Here is a 23,279-nt window from a genome sequence, read left to right on the forward strand (position 1 = left end):
GCATTTCATCTGTCAAGACTCTGTGAGGATAAAAGGAAATACAGGTGAAGAGGCTGGGTGCGGGGTCTGGCTGCTGAGACACTAGTCCGTGGAAAACGCACGCACACACAAAGGTGCACATCTGGCCATGAAGCCAGCAGCTTCCAGAACTCTCAGGCCTAGCCCGCAGGCTGCCTGGGGTAGCTTCTGGGTGCAACTACTTCTGTAGGCCCCTGGACCAGTCACTCCAAAGCCATTCCTTCAAAGCCGCCCTCTACGTAAGGACGTATGTTCTGGAAAATCACCCATGGAAGACCTCAAGAGGGCTCTGGAACCTCCTCTGTTGAGCTGCACAACCAGAGGCGGGGGGTGCCTCGGACAGCAGCTCTCGTCCCTCTATGTCTGTGGTGCCTAAGACCAGCTGGGGTGCAGGGGCTCCCCAGTACCTTCCTCATTATCATGAAATGAGGTGATCCCCAAGCAGGGTATTTAGCCCAAGGCCTGGTGTGCACGAAGTAGTCAGCAAATGTTAGCAGTTCTTTATAGCCGTGGTTTTAAATCCAAAGCTAGGTTCATGGGTCTGAGTATTTCCAAATGTCCTTCCTTCAGTTTAGGGGGACAAATGAATAGGTCCTGGATTAGGGCCAGATACGGTAAGTCTATACCATCTCTTGGCATCAGTGCACTTACTTATTTATTCGTATATTTGGCACACATTACCAATTATGTGTGTGGCCCTGTGCTCAGCACACAGTCCTTGGATCCCTCGTGTTCATGCATGGCTGTGCACGGGCCGGTGTACATAAGACGAAAACCACGAAAACCCACTTGTCAACATCGCCTTCCATTTGCCTGCAGATAAAGCTGGGGAGTTAGGAGAAGCTCTTGGCACCGCGCAAGCAGGGGATGGGGCGGGGGTGGAATCTGGGGTTAGTCAGGTGTTTCTTTTAGAGATAGGGACACTGAGGCCTGAGAGGGGAGGACATGCCCAAGCACAGAGAGTAATTTAGGGACCATCTGAGGCTAGAATCTGCTTTCCTGATTAACTTTAGGGAACAAGGGCCCTTTCCAGCATACCAGTCACCTCTCTCTGTGTGAGAGTGAGATAACTAGTCTTATATTTTCTTTTCTTTTTAAAGGTTTTATTTTATTTATTTGACAGACAGAGATCACAAGTAGGCAGAGAAAGAGAGAGAGGAAGAAGCAGGCTCCCCGCGAAGCAGAGAGCCGGATGCGGGGCTCGATCCCAGAACCCTGGAATCATGACCCAAGCCAAAGGCAGAGGCTATAACCCACTGAGCCACCCAGGCGCCCCTTATATTTTCATTTATACGTGGGTGTTCTTTTCCTTTCTGAAGAGGTGCATTTCAAGGTTAAATGAAGTAGCTCTCGAATGAGTCTGGAACAGTGGTTCTCAACTCTGACTGTATTAGATCATCTGGAAAGCATTCCAGAAATACTGATGTTGGAGCCGCACCCCGAACCAGTTAAATAAGCATTTGTGGGGGTTGCGAAAAGGGTCTCATACTGTTTTTTAAAGCTTTGCAGTCTAATACACAGTCATTCCAGTGTACGGCCACTGGTATAGAGAGAGGAGCTTCCAAAATTCTGGTGCATATTTGAATCTCTGGAGATCTTGTGAAAATGCAGATTCTGATTCAGTAGGTCAAATGAGACTGGCAAGTTCTGATTTCTAAGCTCCCAATCGGTGTTAATACTGCCAATCTCGGGGACACCCTTGGGTAGTAGCTCCAGAGGGCATCCTGGATTCTGATCATTGTTTACTCCAGCCTGAGGTCTGGAAGTTACCTCTTCCCTTCATCTTCTCCTCATTTGCCCCTGGCAGCTCTTCTCACCAGGTCCTGTCAGTTCCACCCCAGTGCTCCCTGCAGCTCTTACCCATTCTTGATGGACTGATTCAACATTCTCTTTCCTGTTTCCCCACCACCGCTCCCCGCTTTGGCCACATTCTCTGTCATACGGCCTCCTCATAGGGCTTTTTCATTCCTTCTTTCCTCTGCCCATGTTGTTTTTATGACACAGAACGCTCTTTCTGTCCCCGACCTCTCTCTTAAGAGACCACAGCATCCCTGGACCTCCTCTGTGCTTCTACTTGTCACCAACGACGACTGTCTAGGAACAACCTGCCCTTCTGGTTCAGTTCTGCGTTTCCAGCGCCCAGCTCATTGTCGATCAGGCTCTCAGTAAATACTTGCTGAATTTAACAAACAAAACCTCAACTTTGAATGAGCAAGGCCAAAGACCTCCGCAGCTTTCCTGGTCAAAATGAACATTCCTTTCAGATTATGCATCAGGTTTAAATACCCCACTGGAAAACAAGACAAAACAAAACAAAACAAAGTCGATCAAAATTAACAAAGTAAGTACTTATATCCTGTCTGGGTTGGGTGGTTTAATAGGGGCTCAAAGCAGGCGACGGGACAGGAATGAGAGGATGGATGCTGGCAAGAGCTCGGAGATCTGCATTCAAATCTGGACTCGTCCCAGCAGGGGGAAAGGCTAGAGCTCCGGGACAGGGTGGAGACGGCCGGCCGACCCGGGACCTTCCGGGGCCCTGGAGAGGGTCTGAAGCGCGCGGAGGCAGGCATGAGTTGAGGAGCATAAACTAACTTGGCGTGGAGGGAGGCGCCGCACGCCGCCACCGTTCAGGTTTCGCGTCTTTCCAGCGCCCACATGGGCCGCGGGCTTGGGGAAGGGGGCGGGGGAGAGGGAGGGCAGGTCCGGAGCCGAGGGGGTGGAGGAAGGGGGAGACCGAAGGAAATGAGACAACCTTTTCCTCCCACTGACTCGCGCTGCTCCAGCGTCTGCGGGGCTCGGTGCGACCGCCCGTGAGCGCCGAGGCCAGCACCCCGCGCCCCGCGCCAGCCCCGGCGGCTCCTCCACTGGGATTTCTCTCCGAGGCGCCACTGCCGTCCCAAGTCCGGGGCGCCTCTTTGCTGCTTCCTCCCCTCGGCGATCGGCTCCGGGTCCCCCGGCTTGGCCCGGCGCGCCCCGAGCGCAGCCCCCGGAAGTGCGCGCCGGCGGCCCCGGCGAAGGTAAGCGGCGCCCGAGAGCGCGCCCAGGGCGCAGGGGACGCCAGGCATCCCCAGCCGACCTGGGTTTCTCCGGAGCGCCCCCTCTTCGGAAACACCCAGAGCACTTCTGACCTGAAGCCGCTGCTTTGTTCCTGAACCCTCTGCCCAGGTGTTGTAGGCTGGGTGCCCCAGGGAACTCTGCTTCCCAGCGCTTTCTTTTTTTGCCTCCTCTTCCTCCTGTTTTCCTGTTGCTTCTGCACGCCCTACCCCCGCCCCGCTTCTTTTTCTCGATCCGCAAACTCTCAGCTCTCTGCCGTTGCAGCTTGGCTGCGGAGAGCGAGTCCTGCGCAAATCTCGGCGCTTCTCTCCTCCCCCGCCACGGGAGCCTGGGCTAAGCGGGTCGGCCCATGGCAGTAACTGCCTTTGAGCCCAGGCCTGCCGGGTGCGGACCTGCCCGAAATTTCTGTGGCGCGCGTGTAAACTCACGGATCTCGCTCCTTTTGGAGGCACCCAGCTCGCCGTGCGCTTTTGGCGACCCCCAGGACCCCGAAATCAGCGCGCACTGGGGAGTGGAAAGACTGTTGGCGCCCCCTAAAGCCTAAGTGGGACGCTCTGCTGTTGGAGAGCGACGCAATCAGCTCCTTGCCGCTCTCCCCCGGTTCCCCAGGATTGAAAGGAGTTGGGGGAGTACTCGATCCCAGGCGCGAGGGAGGCGGGGAGGTGATGATGATGCCTCTCTGAGGGAGAGGAGGGCCAACCGCGTCGTGCAAGCTTGCCATCTTGCTCTTATTATACCACCTGAGTTCTCACATCTAGCCTCTGAGTAGGGACTCCCCCTGTTCTACAGGGGGGCAAAATGAGACGCAGAGAGGGTAAGTAATGTGTTCAGGGCCACACAGTTGGGAAGGGGCCCAGCCAGGATCTGGGTACCAGCTGGTTTATACCACACATCCCATGTCTAGACGTATAGAGGGTTTTCTCGATCCAGAGTGAGCAGGAACCGGCCATCTCCCGCTGGCTCATGCCGTGGAGAAGCTTTTTCTTTTTTGAGCAAATGCATCTCGAGCCTATTTGCACCCAGATGATTTATTTAGTACCTACTGTCTTCACAGTTCAGCGGGAAGCACCGAGTTTTCACCTTTGAACCTCACTCTTTTATCCTCTTCTCATCAGCCAGTCTCTCAAAAAAATACACAGTTCTGCCCCAGAGTTATTTCCAGACAGGCAGTTCAGCTCAGCGGCTAAAGTCCAGGCCCTGGAGCTGGACCACCAGCCTGGGAGTCTGGCTGAGGCCTTCCTGTACCTTTCTTTCTGCAGCCGGAGTTCCTCATCTGTAGAGTGGGGATGGGAGGATTTAAAGCAGTTGTTCTCAACCAGGGTTTCCATTTTTGCCTCCCAAGTGACATCTGGCAATGTCTGGAAGCATTTTTGGCTGTCGGCATGTAAGTGGGGGAGAATGCTGTTCATCTGGTGGGCAGAGGCCAAGGATGCTGCTGAGTAGCCTGTAAGGCACAGGACAGCCCCCCACAGCAAGAATTCTCCAGCCCCCCACGCGTCGGTAGTGCTGAGGTGGAGAAACCCTGGCGTCATGTCTCGGTTCGTGAGGGGTGCTCTTGTGCCCAGCTCTCAGCCTCTTTTCTGCTCCAGTTAGGTTGATTACACCAGCCCCGTCCCCAAATCTCCTCTCAGTCCACTGCCAGAATTCTGTTGCTCAAACCACAGCTGGCCCTGCGACTACTTTGTCTTAATACTGTTGTTGGCCCCCCGGGGCTAACAGAAGGGGTGGGAAGCTGTGCATGTTTTGCAAGCACCAAAGCCAGCTCTTGTAAACACCCAGGCTTGGGAATCGCTGTCTTGCAGGGTAACATCTGACCTGCGGCATTGGCTCACACGGCTGTTCATGGTAAGGCCTCACCTTACCTTCCCAGCCTTACCTTAGTTCACATCTGGAGGTGCCAGGCATACCACCCAACTTAGGATTTTGGTATTCTGGGTCCTGACTTTCTGGAATTCCCTTCCTCCTCCTTGGCACATTCCTCGTCATTCTTTGAGGCTAGAGCTCCAGGCTCCTCCTGAGAGGAGCTCCCGAGACTAGAGCTCCTGTCTCCTCGCTCCCTGCTGCCTCAGCGCAGGCCCTCCTCTGCCTTTATCTTTCAATATTTCTTCCCTGTAGGGGTGACTATATAGGGATCCCTTGCTCATCCCCACACTGGTCTCTGGGTGCCTCGAACCTAGCACAGGGCTGGACTTGAGGTGGTGGTGAAGCTTGTGGGCTGCCAGCGTTCAAATCCCAGCTCTGCCCCTTATTAATTCTGTGACCTTGAGCAAGCTGATTCAGTCTCTCAAAGCCTTCTTTGGTATAATAGGAAGAAATCATCTGTCACCCCTGCAGACTGGTGTGACGAACTAATGAGATAATACTGACGGCCACTCCATCCATGCCAGGACAGGGTTCGAGTTTAGCATTTTATGTTGTTACTCATTCAGCCCTCCCAGTGAGCCTTTAAAGTTAGAACTGGTATTGCCCTATTTTCCCAACAAAGAAGCAGAGGCAGAGAGAGGCTCAGCTGTTGGCACAAAGTCAGCTAATGAGTGGTAGGGCCAGGACTCACACAGACGTGAGGACTGTGGCACACAACACGCTTCACGCTCTGTAGGTAGAGGCCTTAGCTCGGTCCTCCCCCTAGAGTAAGTGCTCGGTAAAGATGGGCTGAGGTTTGTGGTGTGTGTTCATTAAGAGCCGAAGTCCGTTGGATTTCCCACCCTCACCATACCTGTGATCTACCACTGTGCCATGATTTTCACGGCTTCTGTTCTTTTCCTCTCCTCCTTGCCTGGAGCCCAGCCTCAGAGAGGCAGCACGTTGGGATCAGTCCTCTGGGTCATCACCAATAAACTTGATGCTAAATGCAGCCGTAAGTGAGCTGTAGGTTAGGGTCGGAAGAGCACGAAGTCTTGGGGGAGGAGGGTGTGGAGTTCACCTGCCAGTGGGAGAGAGAGATTTAGACTTGGGGTCAGGAACGGACTCCAGCTTTGCCCTTCCCAAGACCGGACCCCTAGCGGTGTGCAGCGAGCACATAAGTACGGTAAAATCCATCAATGAATGTGTGATGGGGGGGGGGGTCAGTGGCGCCCTCCGGGTTCTCCACCTTATCCTGATCAGATGCAGAGTGCGCTTTCTCTTCAAGTTTTATAAGGACCGTTTATATAATAAAGGCAAAACCTGCTAAGAGAATTTAATGCCCTATACAGGGTTTTGGGGAACTGGGTTTGGAACTGGTCACTGACCTCCTATTTGTGCTGTGTGTGATCCTGGATACCAGGTTTACAGGTGGTCACTCCACCGACTTGGAATCTTGTATTGCTGTGAACGCAGCACTGCCTTTGAAAGCTGAGCCCCTTCCTCACTGTTCCTTTAGATACTTGCTCTGTGGGCCAGACGGCCTTGCACAGATACCCGCATGTTTGTGTGTTCTGGCTTCTTCCACAGCTGACCCACATAGCTACGGCCCCCCTGAGTTTGCTTGTTTTGGCAGCTTGTCCCCCAGACTTCAGTGGGATGAGGTTACCTGGTATGTGCAAGGCCTTGCATTTTGTTAGGGGTCACAGAAATACTCTGATAAAGTTGCTTTTGAGGATACAGCAGGGTGAGAATCTTCCTATCCATCAACCCGTTAGAGACCCCTCAGATTACCTCCCCCCTTTCAGACACCACACTCTTACTGTCTCCTGGCAGTAGCACCTCTCTCGGGCCAGCAGCTGGCTGATCTGAGAAACAGATTCCCCTGGGTGCTGAGGACTGCGGTAAGGTCAGACTCAACATCTTTGGGGCATCCCCTGCATTTTCACTGAGGCCCAGAACATCGCATCTCGGCTGCCGTCTTGAGTAGCCCTTCGTCACTGACCAGCAGGCAGATTCATGAAGCTCCCTCCTGCTTGGGTTTGTTTCTAGGGAAAGCTACCTCTCCCTGTTTTGGTCTTGGACTGTGTTCCCCGTGAAATCTACTTCCACTGTTGGCCTCTAGGTGAAAATCTGTTTGGTGCTGTAAGGGGCATTTGGTTTAGACTAAATTAGATGGGATCATAAGTGTCAGGGTGGGTTTGGACTACACGTGGGGTGAGTGGCTGGTGCTGGCTGCCAGAGACACAAACATGAAGAGGACATGGTCCTTATCATCATGGTCATAGTCCGCAATGTGTGAGGGACACACGAACAGATAGATCATCAGTGTGCGACAAGTGGAGAAGAGATAAGAGCTGAGAATTGGGGGCCAAAAGGCAACAACCACTATGGAGTGAGGTGAGATTTCTGACAGAAGAGGATATTGGAGTTGGGTCTTAATAGAGAAGTAGGAGCTTGTTGGGTTTGGGGGGACTATTGAGCATGGGTGTGACAGACAGGAAACTGCATGTATGTGGTACAAAGCCAAGGAAGGTACTGACAGAGGCCAAGGTATGTGAAGAGATGGGAGCTGGTGATGGAGCCTTGGTCGGGGGGGTAACTAACTTTTCAGCCGGGCAGGAGTCTGTTCCTCTTTGTTGGGAGACAGTGGAGGGGGAATTTTAAGCTCAGGTGTATTGAGCTCTTTGAATGATGGCTCTCCCTCCTGTCTCTACTGGCCTGATTCCTTTAGGGCAATGGGACCAGAGCCCAGGGGCCGTGGGAGGGACACTGTCTCCAGTAAGCAAAGAAACCTCAGTCACAAACAAAGCTGCATTGGTGGTTGTGGGTTGTTTTGTTTTCTTTTCAAAGCTCTGGCTGATGAACTGTGTGGATGGCCCCTCTTGAGTCTGGGTTTTGAATGTTACCTTTACAGCATCCAAAAGGCTGAAACAATTGCTAAACTTAGCGGGGAGGGAGGAGGAAAGGAGAGAGAAGGGTGATGGGGGTTGTCTCTCAGCTCTGTTTTACATAAAATCCAGCCTGTGACCTCCTAGATCAGACTCCAGGGCTGCCAAGTTCCCTGGGTGGGAGCTGTCTTCACAGTTGCAGTGCTCTTGGACCCCAGAGTCTTTTGCAAGAGGCTCACCACAGATGATGGGTACATATGCTTGCTGATGGGACCCTGGATATAAGTGTTTCTGTAGGTCATCCCAAGATATCCCTCATTTACTCGCCATCAGTGACCCCCCCCCCCCAGCATGTAGGAGGTGCTCAGTAAAAGAGAAACGAGTGGATGAATGCCCTAGCATGTAAGACTCATCCTGACCTGCAAGACGCCCTTTCCTGAATGGAGAGAAAGACAAGATACCCAGCCAACACAGCACAGTGTGCTAGTGCCGCGACAGAGAAGGCATGGGGGCGCAGAAACAGGCTCTATTATAGGGTCAAGGAACAGAACCCAAGGGGCAGTGGTCGCTTGTGAGGAGCAGCGTCACCCCAGGGCAAGTGGCTGGTAGGTGATGGCAATAGTAACGACTGGGGCAGGTGTCAGTCCCCTTGATAAGGACTTGACTTGCTTTCCTGGCATTGCCCCTCACGACCACCTTCTGAGATGGGTGTTGGAGGAGGAATCGGGATCCCACCCACAGATGACAGGCAAACTTAGGATCCCAGCAGGCCCCCAGACTCCAAGCCCTTCACCATGGCCCCAGACAGTTTGGGGACGGTCATGTGATCCTTGAAGATGCTGTTAGGAAATCTAGTTTGCAAGAAGGCAAGACCAGGTGTGTGGGTTGTGCGGGGTGGGTTGGGGGTGGGAATGACCATGTCCTCCTTGTTTATCCCCTTTCCTCTCCCCTGCCTGGTGTCTGAGGCCTTACCTTGTCGGGAGACTGAAGCAGTTGTAAGCTCTCTGCTCTGGGGATCAAAACGGCTGTCCGCCTCGTCTTTGATCATCCAGGCAGCTTGCACTTTGTCCTCTAAGGTGAAAGCAGGCGGAAATGCTGCTCAGCAGAAGAGTAACCGTAAACTTGTATGGGAAAGAAGGCTTTTTACAAAACACCTGCTGTAACGTAAGCCTCTTCCCCTTTGCCCTGTGCCCTTCTGCCCGTGTCATTCTGACCGTCAGTAGCTGCAGGGAACAGATGTCGGGGGATCTTGTTTCTGCACAGGGGCCCCTGATCAAAAGGGTCTGCCTAAAGCTGTCTTCCTCTGGCACCTCCACAAACACAGCTGACGGGTCCTTTTACTCGCTCACCTTGTCAAGACAGGCCACAGCAGCCCATGGGAAGGGATGGGAGGGGGTCTCTTACTGGAAGACACATACATCATTTTCCGGAAGCTCCTATCCTTTGTGCACTTGGGAGAGCGCGCTCTGATGGCAGCTCCTCTCCTTGCTCTAGTGAGATGTGCTGGTGAACCTGTGGGTGGACAGAATGAGCACTGGGAGGGGAGTCAGTACTGACACTATTCTACTACGTGGACCTGGTCCCTTACTCTCTCCATGGGTCAGTTACATGGGGCAGGGATGGTCAGCCTGAAGTTCTCCAGCATTAGACCCTGCTGTGTGTCAAAACAGGGTGAGGGTGTTGCAGAGGTACCGAAAACAGTGACTTGGGACATTTAGAGTCTGGAAAAGATGCCCGTGAAAGTGAAGGTTGTCCCTGGGGGTGTAGGCTTGCCTGGTCACAGAGACAGCTTTGTGGCTTTGCTGTGTCTGCTCAGCTGAAGCTGTCAGTGTTTGCTGACACCCTTTGCACCAGTGTGAGGTCCTGGGAACACAGAGAAGAACAAGATACTCTTTTTGCTCAAGAGCCTCAGCAGTCCAGCATGGACACAGGACACTCAGAGATAGGAATACAGTATTTTGCTATCCATCTCTCTCATTAAAGCAAGTGTTCTGAATGCAGGACTTACGTCTTCTTGATTCCCAAATTCTTGGAGGCTGCCTTGAGCTCTCACATATAGTAGATGCTCGGTCAATGACTGTTGTGCCTCTAAAATTCTGTGCTAGACTCACTCACTGAGTGAGATAGCCATCAAGAGGAGGGGCACCTACACCGGGCTTGGATAGCAGCTGAGTCCAAGAGGACATGCGTCCAGGAGGCTGAGATGGAGGGATCCAGGCTGATGAGAAAAGAAGGACATCACAGTCAGAGAGGCCAGGAAGAAGGACCGCCCTGCCAGGTGAGCAGGCAGGGTGTGCTCCAAGAAAGCAAGGGAGTGAGTATGGATGGAGAGAAAGGAGGCAGATCTATAAACGGGCAAAGGGACCACATCAGGAAGAGTCTTGCTGAAGAATTGAGATTTTATTTTGTATGCACTGGGGAGCTACTATAGAATTTCACACAGAGAGAAGTCAGAGTTTCATTGTAAAAATAGACCCCTCTGGCATAGAGTAGACATTGGAGAGGAATAAGATAGAAGGCAGGAAGACCAGTTAGGACACCATTCAGTTTTCAAGAGTGGGGAAAAGCCCGGTGTATGGAGTCAGACAGACCTCCGTCTGTGTCCCCGCCCCACAACGTCTTTGCTTCTTTGTGTAACAGGCTCTCTATTAAACCTCTCTGTGCCTCTGTCCTCTCATCTGAAGACAGGGACTCCCAAGTTCTCCCTCATGGTTGGGTGATGTTCAGGATTATGTAGATGAAGTAGGTGAAGTGTCTATCTTCGTGACTGAGCCATAATCAGTATGTGATAATAGTGGTGGAAGTTATTTTTAATACTATTGTTACTTATTGTCATCCAGGTGAGAAATAATGAGGCTCTAGAGACATTGGCCATAAGGGTGGGGAATTGGGCACAGGCTCAAGAAATACTTTGGCAATGAAGTTGACAGAGTTTGGTGACTGATTGCGCGGGGGAGTAAGGGAAGGGCGGGAGTCTAGGATGACTCTGGGGTTTTGGCCTGGACAACCAAGAGGAAAGATAGTGGTGCTATTCATTAGGAGACTTCATGGTGAGGAGGAGAGGGGCAGGGGAAAGAGAGGAGGGGGTGGAGCAGAGGGAGGTGGGCTGTGGACAGGGAGAGCAGCATTTGCAGGAAAGATGATGAGCTCAGTTTCAGACAAACCGAACTTGAAGCATTTTAGGGACGGCCAGGGAGACATGTGTAGTAGGCACATGGTTTGTAGATTTGATGGTCAGGAGAGAAGTCTTTTTTTTTTTTTTTTTAAGAGTTTATTTATTTATTTGACAGATAGGTCACAAGTAGGCAGAGAGGCAGGCAGAGAGAGGAAGGGAAGGAAGAAGGCTCCCTGCTGAGCAGAGAGCCTGATACCAGGCTTGATCCCAGGACCCTGGGATCATGACCCGAGCCCAAGGCAGAGGCTTTAACCCACTGAGCCACCCAGGTGCCCCCAGGAGAGAAGTCTTAAAGAAGGTTCAAGGGCAAACTTTTAACAAGAGGTGAGGAAGTCATGGTATGGCTCAGTTGCCCAAGGAGAGAGAGAGCATGGGAAGAGGAATTATGATGGCTAATGCTTATTGAGTCTCTACTGTGTGTTCTAAGTACTTCATGTGCCTTAATCCTCTCAACAGCCATTGCCAGGGAAGGCCATTATTGTACCTGCTTTATAAATGAATAAGTGGAGGCACAGGGACAGTACATCACTTGCCCGAGGTCATACAGCTGTAAGTAATAGACCTGGGATATTAGCCCAGGCAGTCAGATCCGGGCCTGTGCTATCTGTCTGTACCAGACTGCCTCCGAGAGTGGGTGGCCTCTGAGGGAGGGGAAAGGGAGGACCCAGTGTAGGCGACAGGGAGGGGCTGGGCAGAGAGGCAGGAGGAGATGGGAGACTGCCATGTGGAAGACGAGAGAGTCCGGGAGGGAGGAATCTATAACATCAAGTGACGTGGAAGTCCACTAAGAAAAGAAGTGGAATAGCCATGGATCTGGGAATTAGGGAGCTATTGGTGATGGTGAGGGGAGTTTGAAAGATGAGGAGGCTTAAGGAACAAATGTGAGGTGAGGAGGTAGTGATACCAAGTAAGGCAATTCTTTCCAGAAGCTTGGCTTTGGAAGTACCAGGAGAGAGGGAGTGTTTCAGAGATGGAAAGACCCGTTACTATATGCAGGGGGAGGGACAGAGCCAGAGTGGGCCCCACAGAGTGGCTGTGAATGCACTATACACACCGGCGGCAGTATCTCTGTGTCATTTTTCTTTTTCACACAGATTTTTAATACTTCTCCCCATGTTCTGGAAAGCTTCCATGTGAATGGCTGGAAATCACTCATGAAGCTCCTGATCGGTGTTTCAGATCTTTAGCTTTTGGTAGGGGCAGTGGAGAAAATGTTTTTCACAGGGCCCAGCGTGAGTCATCACGTGTGGTCAGATCCAGATCATATCAGATGCATGTGTAATACATCATCTACTGAATTTGTCTTTGAAATAGTCTGTGAGAGAGCACAGTGCGCTGGGGCCCGACGTCCCGTGTCTCTCGTCCATTTCAAAGCCAGTACCCTTCCCCATTCCCACACTGCGCTGGAGAAGGAGATCAGGGCTGGAGGTGAATCTGCAGAAGGAGACAAAGAGTTGCTTGGGTCTTAGAGAAATTGGAAGACGCATTATCAGGTGATTTGCTGGGGTGACAACCCTACACTTAGAATGACTGTAGGTGATTGGGCTACTGCCGCTAAAGTTCTTAATAATAAACAAGACTGACATTTCCTTATAAATGCTTTTTACCAGGCTTAGAGGACACAGGTCCAACAGGCCCTGAGAAGATACATTTATCTAGAGCCAAAGACAATCTCTGTGTTTTAATACATAGGATTCTTTTGTTGTTCAGACCAGAGGTAGATGCCACAGAGGGTTAAAAGCTTGACTTAAACAAGAAATTCAGCTCTGCCTTTTTTCACAGTGCTGACATCCCAAAGGCTCAAGGCTAGAATTAGGGTTCAGCTGCCAACTTCATAAATTTGCCTTGGTTGAAATGGCGTCTTTGCTCTTCTTGGATACATCTCAGAGAAATGCACTTACCTTCACAGAAGGCCTTTATGGATGGGGCTTTCAGAGAGGCGCTGTCCAGAATGAGAAAGGCCACACAGGAAATGGCCTTGGGATATTTTTTTTCCCCACACGCAGCAGCAACTCAGCTGAATAACTTCTTGAACTTGAGCTTTGAATGTCAAGAAAAGTGAATAGTGTGTCTTTCAAGAGTCACATTTCAACTTCGATGGTTCCCTTGGTTCTAGAGGACGCGGTATGAGTGATTCAGGGAAGGTTCATTCCAGCCTAACCCCCTCCCCGTCCTGTCCCACCTGGGTCTCTCACACGGTGGCTCGGTATGAGTGTGAGGGACACATAGGTCACTCTCCCTAGAGACAGAGGGAAAAAGCTCTTGGAGTCTTGCTGATCTTTCCTCAATAGACAAGGAGTAGAGGACGTTTCTTCAGGAAGGAATGGCCAGGATTCCGAATAGTTCAGTGCAAACGTGGACTCAGTCTATATCCTATATATGGCTTTCTTCCAGTTGTACAGAATCTGAATTTACTGATATGGGAAAGGGCCATGTACACATTGCATGCTGATTCCAGGAATGAGGGTTTGCATATGATCCAAACATCCACACAGCTACCAGTGCTGCTGTCACCTACCCACCCTTCTGGGCCACGGGAGACCTGAAGGGTCTGAGAGGCAGGATCCTGCATGTTCAGAAAGTAACAGTTTTGATGTCTTCGGTTCTTTCATTTGCATTTGATTTATTAGCAAAATCTTTTTTTTTTTTTTTTTTAATTTGTTTAGTCATTTGCTTATTCAGCAAACTCAACAACCACCGTGTGGCTGGCTCCAGGCCACACAACGGTAATGTGGTGTTGAATCCACCAAGTCCTAGTTGCTGCCTTCTTAGAGCTCACAGTTGTTAGGGCACAGACATTAAAGCGATAAAGACACAAAGAAATGCATGATTACAAACTTTGGTAAATGCGGTGCGGGGAAAGAACAGAGTGCTCCAGGAGGGGGAGAGAGAGAGAAGAAAGTTTAGCATGGGGGTGACCAGTGAGGAAGACAGATAGGAAGACCCATAGTGTATACAACCATTTATCGGTGGGATATCATTTCCAAGGAAGGAGTGCCTTTGGATAGGGCTGAGGGGGCAATGCTAGAAGGCTTCATAAAGGAAGGAATATCGAGGAGTAGTTAGAAGTTTTCTAAATGGAAAGGGAATAGAGTTGCTCTGGGGAAGGGACCTGGCGTGTTTGGAGGGTGCTCATTCAGTGAGGATGGAGATTAGGTTGCAGGGGGGAATAGCGAGAGGTGAGCTGGGAGAATAGAGAAGGGTCAGCTCACACCACATAGACTTTATCTTGGAGGCAATTGACTGAAGAGAGCGGTGAGTTACCCAGGGGAGTGTTCTAGAACAAGTTACCAAGGGTCTAGCAAAATTTTTCTGTAGAAGACCAGAGAATAAATATTTTAAACTTCGCAGGTCATACAGTCTGTGCTACAGCTACTCAGCTCTGCCGACAGAGTGGCCAAAACAGCCATAGACAGACATAAACGAGCGAGCGTCACTCTGTTCCAGTAAAACTTGAAACACATAAACAGGCAGCGGGCTGGATTTGCCTGCAAGCTGTAGTTTACCAGTCCCTGCTCTGGAATGACATCCTGGTGGCCTGCTGGAGGTTGGACTGGAGGAGGGGGAGACAATGGAGGTAGGGAGGCTGGTTAGGAGCCATTGCTTTAATTCAGGGTAACTAGATGAGAGATCCTGGGGAGAAATGGTTTGTGACATGCTTCGAGGTAAAAGTGACAGAACTGCATGGCCCATTTGATGGGAACATGTCTCATTGTTTCTTTAATGCTCAGTGGACTAATTCTTCCAGTGAAGAAAAAAAAAAAAAAATCTCAGACATTCTATGTGTGTGACTCAGAAGCAGGCATATGTCCTGGGAGGTCACCTGCTGGTCACAAGACACCGTGCTGGGGGCATGACATAGATGACCTCATTGTTAAGCATAATTCTTTAGGATATTAAGTTGTATTTCCTGTTTTCCAAAGTGAAGCTTAGAAATCTGAATTCGCTTGCCCAGAGTCACAGAGCTGGCACGTGGTGGAGCGGAGATTGAACCCAGGTCTCCTGTCAGATGTGCCTGTGCCCTTCCAAATGTAGTCTTCTCCCCTCCTTGCGGGGTGTGGCACAAAGCTCTACTCCCTGAGTCTCCCAGCTCCCTCCTCTCCCTCTTTCTGTCCCTGTGAAGACCTATTCCGCCCTTTACGGTTTTCTATTAGCCTCTGGCGCAGCAAGGACGGGATGTATGTTTAAGCTGCAGAAACCTGGGGGTGAGCTTCTGTGTTCGAAAAAGGCTGTGCAGCAAAACTCAAACCCAGACGTACAGGTCTAGCCGGATGATCTGTGCGTGTTACCGTGTGGAGAAGTCGGTGTGGCCTTAGGTTATGGATGAGGAAATCCCTGAAAGTAAGTGCCTAGGTTAAAATACCGTCTGGTTCACTGGCTGATGTAGATACCAGGAGATGTTTGTCCCATTGAGGTAATAGTATCAGATAAGGGAAAACTACAGGTTTAAACCCAAGAGGTCAAGGTTAGCCTCTGAAAGGACAAACCTGATAAGGTGTGGTCAAGGAAATCAATTCAGTTACCAGCTCCATCAGGTTGTCTAGAAACCCCACTGATCATTAGTTTAGTATCTGTCCAGATTCGGCTAGACATTGTTTCTGCCTTGACTATTTTATTTTATTTTTTTAAAGATTTTATTTGTTTATTTATTTGTCAGAGAGAGCGAGCACACACAAGCAGGCAGAGTGGCAGGCAGAGGCAGAGAGAGAAGCAAGCTCTGTGCCAAGCAAGGAGCAGAATGCGGGACTCGATCCCAGGACCTTGGGATTATGACCTGAGCCAAAGGCAGCGGCCTAACCAACTGAGCCACCCAGGCGTCCCATTGCCTTGACTATTTTAAACAGGACATTGGAGACAGATCCACGAACAGCTGAATTATGTCCTGTATATACAGCAGTCCTTTTAGTGAGATGTAGTGACCAGAATTGGGTCACATGGTAAGTGGAATGACAAGAGACCACCAAGGTTGACGTGGGTCAATATAGGACACAGGCCTTGGGCCCCAGTGGATGGACACAAACAGAAGTGGGGCTCCTGTAGCAAGGAGGAGAGGCAGATGCCTTCTGGGGATTAACACAGGTGTCTGCCCCAAGTGTTGATCTGTTTTGACCACCAGCCTGTATTACTTTACTAGGGCTGCCATGTCCAAGCACTACAAAGCGAATGGCTTAGAACAACAGCCATATATTGTCTCACAGTTCTAGAGGCCAGACGGGTATCAGCAGTGCCATGCTCCTTCTGAAACCACAGGGGAAGCATTTGTTCCAGGTGTCTCCCTGGCTTCTTGTAGCCAGGTAACTTCCTGTAGCATTTTTGTCTTCTACCTGTGTCTTCACATCATCTTCCCTCTGTGTGTGTCCCCTTTTTATGAGGACACCAGTCATACTGGATGAGGGCCCACCCTAATGGCCTCATCTTAACTTAGTTAAACCTTGCAAAGACCCTATTTCCAAATAAGGTCCTATTCTGGGGTACCGAGTTTAAGACTTCGCCATGCCATTTATTTATTTATTTTCGGATGGACACAGTTCAACCCCTAACACAGCTCAGGAGTTCAGAACTGCTTCCCTCAGGAGTTCAGAACTATTCCAAGGTGACGGATCCCACTCCAAGGTTTCTTCACCTATGGTCATCTTTCTGTCTGCTAATGGGGACATATGGATTTTGTCTCTAGTTACTCCTCATTTATCATATTTCAGATGGTTCCCATTCTGACGTCTCAGCCTTTGCCTTGGCGGTGTTCTTGAGACCATAGTCAGCTGCATTTGTCCTCTTGGGCTCTGCTTTCCCTACTTTGCCCTTTGCTCATTCGTTTACTGGTTCATATGATGCACATGCTGAGTTCCTGTCGCACTCCGCTGTTGTCGTTCCAGGCACGACACTAGGTTCCGAGGATGTAAAGATGAAAAAGGTGACAAAGACCAGGTTCTGCTCTCAGGGAGTTCTTGTGGGAGGCCACACAAGCAAATGGGGTGACACGATTGCGAAGGGCAGTGTGCGTGCAGATTCTGAGCACTGTGCGGTTCCCAGCACAGCATCTTCTTTGGCTCCCTAGTGCCTACAGGAAAGAGTCCAAGCCCCCTCGCAGAGTACGCCAGGCCCCTTCAGTAGCATCATCTCTTGCTGTTCCTTTCCTTTCACTTTGTGATTCATTCCTTTTGGTCCGCCTCTGTTCCCCAGCTACATAGATTTCCGTCTCAAATCCCGTCTTTCTACATGAATGCCATCTCTGTTGGAATGTGCTCCCCCTTCCCCATCCTCACTATTAGCCGCTTGATTAACTCCTGTTTCTTCTTTGAGACTCACATCTGAGGCTGCCTCTTCACGGTGTCCCCCCATCCTCTCTCTGCTCCCTCTGCTCCCTTTTGGGAACAATACTCCCCTCCCCCAGAGAGACGCTGTTGGAAGCTTATTTATCTGTGTAACCCCAGCCTCTAGTAGCTTGCTTGTGTTACTAGATGCTCAATCAATGAATGAGTAAGTGAATGAGCCAGTGAATGATTCCTAGTCTGTGTCTTGCTTCTGCTCACTTCCAGCTGCCCTTTTTCTCTGGACTCCTTCTCCCCCAAGTCATATGTCTGACCACCTCGTCTACCACAAGCCCAGGGCTCTTGATGCTCTTTCCCTTAGGCCGACGCTTCAGCTCTGCTGACCCTGTTGGTCAGTGGCCACAGGTGGATACCCATTCACTATCTCATCTCTGGTCTGCCCTGCTTCCCACAAAGAAAGACCTGTTTCCTTGGGAAGATGGATCTTCGAGAACAAGCAAAACTGCCTCCATGACCTTTTCTGGGTCTCCATTTCCAAAACGCCTCCCTTTCCCAGTATTAGGAGTGAGGGACAGGCCATTTCTGCCACACTGATTAATTCAATAATCATCTTTTTGAACCCCAAATTTGTACCTGGGTTCTCTGCAGAAGCACACCAACTCGCTAGGTTCTGCCTTCTACTGAAGATCTGTTTCTTTAACCCCTTCCTGCTGAATATATTGGGTTTCTCCTACATATGGACTGACATAGTGACTTAAAAAAATTTTTTTAGGGGCACCTGGGTGGCTCAGTTGGTTAAGCGACTGCCTTTGGCTCAGGTCATGATCCCAGGGTCCTGAGGTGAGCCCTGCATTGGGCTCCTTGCTCAGCGGGGAGCCTGCTTCTCCCTCTCCCTCTTCCTGCTACTCCACCTGCTTGTGCTCTCTCACTCTGTCAAATAAATAAATAAAATCTTTAAAAAAAAAACTTTAAAAAATGTTTTAGCATTAAAACTCTTTATCTGAGTTTAAATGGCTTATCCATGAGTGAAACAGAAAAAAAAAAAACCCAATATTTTGTTGTATATGTTATTTTATGTGATAATTCTAGCTTACGATATAAAGTTAATTAATGAAAGCAATGAGACTGTTATGATGGATGAACATGAAAATTTGAAATGGAAGGTTTGGGATAACGGTTGCGGCCTCAAAGTGTCCTTGCCATTAATACATCATTGTGTTTTGTATTAGCTGTAAGGCCTTGAGAAAATTGTGACTGCCAACATTGGAAGTAATAACACTTTTAAATAGGATACTTTGCAGATTCAGGTTATTCTGATTAAGGTGACCCAGAACCTTGAAAGAGGAATATAGAAAAAATTGGTTTTAACATTGACTCAAACACTATGTGACAACTGTTTTCATTCCTTAATTATAAAGGAGCTAATTGAAAGGAATAAACAGGTTCTTCAATCAATTTATATCTTTGTTTGACAGAAAAACATGTTGTATCATTATGAAATATTATGTTATTAAAATTATTTTCAACAGCTTTCAGTGCCTGTTTCTCTCTAGTATCATTTAAAGCCTTTAACACAGAAAAAAAAAAAAAAAAAGGAAAGAAAAGAAAAGAAAGAAATAAAAAGATGCATTTACCATGTTGAGCCCAAATTTCAATTCTCACTTTCACTTTGTCACCTATAGGAGGAATGAATGGTAACAGCATGTCCCTGCATTACTGAGTTGGAATTTTTGTTTCACTTTATTTTTATTTTTAAGATTTTATTTGAGATAGAGCAAGAAAGAGAGCACAAGCAGGGGGAGAGACAGGCAGAGGGAGAAGAAGTAGGCTCCCCACTAAGCAAGGAGCCTGATGTGGGACTCCATCCCAGGACCCTGGAATCATGACCTGAGGCGAAGGCAGATGCTTAACCGACTGAGCCACCCAGGCACCTCTGAGTCGGAGCTTTAAAAGCCTGCCAAGCACTCTAAGAATAAAACAAGCATCAGCGCTACCCACATTCCCCGGTGCAGCGTGTTGTGCGATCACTCGTTACTACACGGTGCACTATTATATCTTTATTAGAGCGTGCACTCTCTGCATACCCCTGAGGCTTGCCTGACATTTAATTGTGCACAGCCCACATGAGCCAGGGTGGTGGGAGTGTCCTTGCACACATGATTTTAAAGCATGAGGAGACTTGCTTGGGTCTGATGGTTAAAAGACATTTTTGGAACTGCGGCTTTCCTGATTAACTACATGTGTTCAAACATAGGCACGGTTTGGGCAGGAGAACCTTGTTTCCGAAGTGGGCATATCAACCTGCAGCTCCTGAGGTCTGTGATCTCTCACATTTGACCTATCACACACTTGACTGTATTTGCTTATGGTTTAAAAAACATTTTAAAAAATGTAGCTGGTCTCAAACATGTGTGGAACCTTTGGAACTCCTCGGTTGAGCCCTAGCATCTTGGAGTGAGGTGGGAGACCGCTGGGGCGTCAGGGAGGCTATGGGGCTGAGGCAGGCCTCCTTGCTGCAGTCAGAGAGATGTCTGCCCGGCTCAGGAATTTTCACCTTCCAGATGCTCAGCGTTTGTCTGTGTGGACTTGATTTGTCACAGAGCAGGTCGTGTGTGGCTGTGGGACCAGCTCCCCCTGGCAAAGAGCCATCAGGAGGGTCTCAGGGGGAAGCTGTCCGCGTCCCCAAGGATCGATGCGGTTCCTGCGGAGGAAGGCTGGCGTTGCCCCACTTCAGATTTCTCTTTCCCGCAGCTCCCTGAGGGATGGCACTGGACTTCCAGACTCCCTGCCATCAGGGTGTTTGCTCCGCCCTTCTGACTGATGCTCTGGTTTTAATAATTGTAGTGGACCAAGAACTCAGCTTGGGGCCAGGAGGCCCGCGGAGACCAGATGACTAGGAATGCTTCTTGTTCCCACTTGCGTGCTCCTTGGTGGGGCATGATTTCTGTGAGTCCCCACACTTCTGGATGCCTCAGAGAGACTAGACTTGGGGGACCCTACCGGTGGTGGACCAAAGTCTCTGCTTGAGGAATGCTGGTTAGGAATACAGTGGCAAGTGGATTGCCTTCTTTCATGGGCTTCCTTAAAGGAGCCACAAGTCTGCCAGCCTGTCCGGTCCTACTTGCCATTCTGAAGAGAAAGCCACGCAGGATTTGGTCAGAATTACTCAAGCACATGCTGGTGTGGCTGACCCACAGGGTTGGAATCCTTTTCCTGCCCAGTGCGGTACGCAGTGTGATTCTTATGACTTCCTGACAGTCCCCGTGACTGTTTCTTCTCTTTCCAGCAGACACTGGCAGGCTCCTTTCCTCCAGAGTTGTCAGTGAGCCTTCTCCTCTCCATTTGGTCTACTCAGTCAGGGCACACATCAGCCGAGGACTCCCACACACCAGCAGTTAGCACTCCAGGATCACTGCACGCCTCCAGCCTTCCTTTCCAATGGGATTCCCCCAGACACTGCATTTCATACCTTCTGGCCAAACTCAGTGTTCCTGGGTCTTCCTGTGCCTCCTCCATGAAGGAGAATATGATGTAAGGCCCCTCTTTTCAAAGAGCTTGTAGCCTAGTGCAAAATATTAAAAGCTCACACTTCAGCTATATGCAGAAGATTGGCATGCAGGGTTACAGGAGTCCCAAAGAGGGAGCAATTACATATGCAGGGGTGGGTCAGAGGAAGTCCTCACGGGAGGTGAGGTGAGGTCAATCTTCAAGGATGGGTAGGACTCAGAAATGCAGTAAGTGGAGAAGTACATTCAGCACAGTGAAACCCAGAGGTAGACCCCATGGGGAAGTATATGAGGGAGGGAATGACTCCCATTCGCTTGGACGTTGGGTCGTGTTGGAAGGAATGTGACTGTGTAGGTGGTGATTTTAGCACAGAGGAGTGGCATTGCTAGAACACGGCTTCCAGGTGCTCAACCTGGCACCAGTGTATGATGTTGGGGTGGGGGGGGGTGGAGGAAAGGGAGGTTTTTCTGAGTCAGGCAAGTGGCAGATGGCATGGAGAGTCAGAAGGGATAGGAGGTAGAATTTCCAGGACAAGGGAGAGGAAGAGCCCACCATAACCCCCAAGTCTGATCCGGAGTGACCGGGAGGCTCGGGATTATGCAGACTGTAGAGAAAAGAGGAAGCGTGTGGGCGGGGAGATGGATTTAGGACGTGCTGGGCTGGAGAGATATCTGGCAAATCCAAGTGGAGACTCCCATTTCCCCTAGTCCAGCCTCAGCTCTGGATTCTCCTTGGAGGTCAGGCTCCTGTCCCCTCTCCTCCTGGTGAGGATGACCAGCCCCACTTTGACACCAAATACTGACCCCCTGATGGACTGACCTCAGGCTGATGATGAGAAGCTTGGTGTCCATCCCTAGCCCCTCAAAGGACCAGCCTTTGCTCATTTCCTTCTCAAATGCCTATCCCCTTTCTTATGTTCTTACTAACTAATGTTCTTACTAACTAATGTTCTTACTAACAGAAACCCCTGCCTCCTTACCGCCCCCCCCCCCCGCCCCGGCTGGTGCCAGAGCTCTGGTGTCTGTGGACAGAACCCAGAGGCTGAAAGGCAGTCTCTAAAGATAACTTCCTGGGTTTTCTCTTTGTCCCACCAGTCTAGGGGACACCTTGTGGCTTCCACTTTTTTGGAATGGTTGGTGACCATTTTTAAGACCCATATGAGTGGCTCCCCTCTGCTGTCTGCAAGGCCCAGTCTTCAGGACGTGTATGGTCCTTAGAGCTGGGTCCTGCCCCCTCTCTCCACTCCTAGGTGCTACTTCAAGTCCAATAGCACACCTCAGCAAGTGACTTCCAGGAAACGGGAGGTGTCCAGCAGGCACACAGCACACTCGGCGCCTGGCACCCACCCGCGACCTTTGATGAAAGCATCTTTCATACTGTGCCCTGGGGTCTGAAAATTCCTTCTGGATTCTCACCTCTCCCTCTGTTCTACCCTGGTTATCCTCCCACAGCCAGACACCTGGCCTTCATGCTGCGGGGAGGTCTCCGCCCTGTGGGTGCTGATGCTTCCTGTCTTGGTGGGTTTTGCCGCTGGCTGCATCCGGGTTCTGGCAGAGCCATCATCCGGTTTCTTGGGAGCCTCCCCTGTGTGTATGGTTTGGGCCTGCAGAAATAAACTGAAACTGGGGAGGGATCTGGGAGCGTCCAGGGCCTCTGGGACTGATTTAGTCAAACATCTTCAGTCACTTTCTTCTCATTCTGAAGACTTCACATAATTAAAACCACTCCTGGCCAACACTAAATAAATTTTGCACATGCTGCTTGAATTACTGTGCAGTCTTACCCCAGTGTGGCTTTCTCAGAGATTAATATTTCACTGAAACTATTCCTCTGGGTAGGCTGAAGCCAGCAGCTGTGGAAATTCAACATTTGCTTTATACAATGAAACTTTAGGACAGGGCTGCTTTTTGCATTTCTCAGATATGTAGCTCATTTGGAGGGAAAAAAAAAAAAAAAGCATTCTTGGTAGAGTGCACGTGGCGTGAGTCAGATAGCCCGGCTTGTGTTGCTATGTATTTGGATATAAAGTGATGAGAAAATGTGATTTTAAATGTTTATCATACAACATTGGTGCATACAAGTTAGTTATACCATTTATTGAGCACCTACTGTGTGCCAGGCATCAACATGTTCTGTATTCTCATACACACCTCAGGAGGGGACCAGACCTGGGCCTATTTGCCTTCTGATCCCTGTTCTGCCCTGAATAGCGGGGTCTGACCGGGAGGCTGCCTTTCTCAGAGTCCAGGGTGCTCTGGTTTCCTGCTGGGTTTGGCCTATGGAGGCACCAGTGGGAGGTTAGAGGAGAATGGAGGAAGCCAGAGTATTTCCTCACTCTCTGTCTTCCTCAAGCATCTCTTCTAATAGTGCCCACATTTCTATGGTTCCAGATTCTTCCTGGTGACCCTGGCTCCTGGGTAACATGCCTCTTCCCTTTGTCCCTTCAACCGTCTGCTGCCCATTGTTGCTGATCTCTTGATTGCTTCACGGTCCCATCCTTATGTCAACTAATTTCATCTTTTT

General features: G+C 50.0%; 1 protein-coding gene across 5 annotated transcripts in view; it reads left to right on the plus strand.

The window, feature by feature from the left end:
* The first annotated feature begins 2,378 nt into the window (after window positions 1–2,378).
* Window positions 2,379–23,279, plus strand: part of EVA1A (eva-1 homolog A, regulator of programmed cell death) — a 50,013-nt gene continuing 29,112 nt past the window's right edge. For 2 of the 5 annotated variants that reach the window (XM_082744327.1, XM_082744332.1), the window contains exon 1: window positions 2,379–2,580. The gene's annotated coding sequence lies outside the window, so the exon portion shown is untranslated. The other 3 variants (XM_082744326.1, XM_082744329.1, XM_082744328.1) reach the window with 2 other exon arrangements.

This window comes from Mustela nivalis (assembly GCF_964662115.1).
Source record: "Mustela nivalis genome assembly, chromosome: 8".
Lineage (NCBI taxonomy): Eukaryota > Metazoa > Chordata > Mammalia > Carnivora > Mustelidae > Mustela > Mustela nivalis.